Raw genomic sequence first — 2,500 nt, forward strand, 5'->3', positions numbered from 1 at the left:
TTTGCCAGATTCTCAGAGTGGAATGGAATATCCTGTTCTTGATCTTTTCTATTCTCGAGATAACAACCCCCTGCCTATGGCACCAGCTGCACTAGGGCTGCACCCAGGAACACATCCATAAGAAGACCCTTTCTCTCTGCCATTTTTCTCTGGTAAATGAGGAAGACACAACATTGCTTTAACAATTACTAGTATATGTGAAGGAAGGCTTGCATCAGCCTAACATTCCCATTCTCTCGCAGTGAAGAGAGCATAGCTTGCACACATTGTCGTTCATCTTCAAAGTGCTTTGCAAGCACAGAATGATTAAGCTCAATATTCTGCTACTGAGCACAGTAAGCTATATCATTAAAAATACACCATGTATCAGAGGCTAGTTAAAGCACGTCACATGAAAGGCTCTGATACATTTTGTAAGTATGATTTGATAAGCTGCCTAACATTTTTTCTTAGCAAAGATATTTGATGTATTAATAAACACTGTAATTTTTATTAAAATTAAAGAGCTCAGAAACAATTTATCAAATCCCTACTGAAGTGAGAGACTCTGAGAGATGTCTCTAAAAACCAACACTGTTAATGCTTCACAAATCCTACATCTATGATTTTTCAATATCCATTTTAAAACAAAGAAAAAAAATATATACCCCCCCCCCCCAACACAACAAACATCAAGAAGAGAGCTGGCTTACATACCTCTAAAATATGGCCCAAACCTGCAAACACTTATGTAGATGAGTAACTTTACTGCCTGTGGAGCTCCAATGTGAGTTTGCAGGATGAAGCCTAAAAGCATCTTTGGTAAACAAGCCATCAATTACACACTTTAAGGATGGCAGCACCTGTGCAAAGCCTTCAACTCAAACTAAAGAAATAAAAGCAATTATCAGCTACTAATTTGAGTAAAACTGTTTTCTTCTTAGAGCTAAAAACATAATTTTAAGTGACACTGGTACTATTTTTGGCAACTAATAATATTTATTAGATTATTGTTACAGCAGACATTCAAGCCCTCTCAAAAATAAATGGATCCCTTAGTGTGATATTTTACTATTTTTTACAGTCCTTTGTTGATCATAAAGATTTCCTTGCACATGTTTTTAGAGAGAACAAAGGCAGTGCTGTATGTGATAAACAGAACAAAACAAATGAAACTAAAGCCACCTTTAGAGCAATTTTAAATTACTCCCAACTACATTTCATTTCCTATTAGACAAGTATCTTCCAATAAGAGTTTGAATATGAAACTCATACCAGCTATAGAAGAGATATACTACTCAGTTCTAGTATAAATGGTTGGTTTGCATTGCCCCTGGTCTTTATCTAACACTGAGAATAGGCTGCTTTTTATCAAAAGAGGAATAAATTGCTGTTATTGTGATGTTAGCCCATCACTTGGCATTGCAATTCAAGTTTTTGTGAGAAAGAAATGTATGATCTAACTGCGACTTGACCTATGCCTTCTGAGATCCATCTAGGTGCTCTAATGGAGCATAAAAAGTACTGAATACAAGGACATGCAAACTGGCAGTGAAGAAATTTGTTTGAGAAGAAGAGTGAAGAGAAAGGGACTTTCATGAACTTGTGGTTTACATGCTGCCCAATTTGTTGAATATGGAAGAATGTTTATCGCCAAACTGCAATTCTTTTAATTAATATATTTCAGCATGATCCTTCCTTGCATCTAGTACCTCCCTCTCTCAGTTATCTCTGTCTCTTTCTTTTTAATAATTTTAAAATTGTTGTGGCTTAAGAGACTGTTATAGGGCTCTTTAATGATCCAGGTTCTATTAACACGTTAAGTGAAAAAGAATTAGTTCCTGTCCCTTTATACGATTTTTTCTTTCCCAACACAAGAAGCCATTTTAAATGTTTATCAAATACTTGGGCCATGATATATCACAAGATAAACTAATTTGAGTGAGATAGTTTGATTACATTACAAAATCCTTTAGTTGTTATAGTCTTTCTTGGAATCTATCAAAAAACATGCATTTTTAAAAGCGATTTCTAGAATAGTAGCATTTAGATTTTAGTCCTGATAAAGGCTCACTTTCCATTCATAGTCAGAACCTAAATGTGCTCTTCTTGTACCTAAACAGATAATAAGCACTCAGCACACTCCCCCTTCTTGACACAACACACTGAGACTAATCACACATAATTGGAGAGGAGGAGCAGTGGGGCTGGGCAGGCTATTGTGTCCAAAGGACAAATGGTCAGTTTATGAGGCTTTTGTCTGATGTATAATTTCTTATACATCTAGAAAAGGAAAAGTCCTGCTGGAAAAAAAAATTAAAAAAAATCATATAGACACACACACATATATATATTAAAAAAAAAAAGCCTTCGTCACTGAATCAAATGAGGACATTTCAATCATCAATTAAAAAATCAACAGTAGAATTAAAAAAAAAAAAAAAGGAAAAGTCTGAGGATATAATAGGTGCACTTTAAAAAAATCTTAAGACAACTATTTCCTTATTAATTAAATGTGAAT

Source organism: Netta rufina, assembly GCF_964035555.1.
Source record: "Netta rufina genome assembly, chromosome: 3".
Classification (NCBI taxonomy): Eukaryota; Metazoa; Chordata; class Aves; order Anseriformes; family Anatidae; genus Netta; species Netta rufina.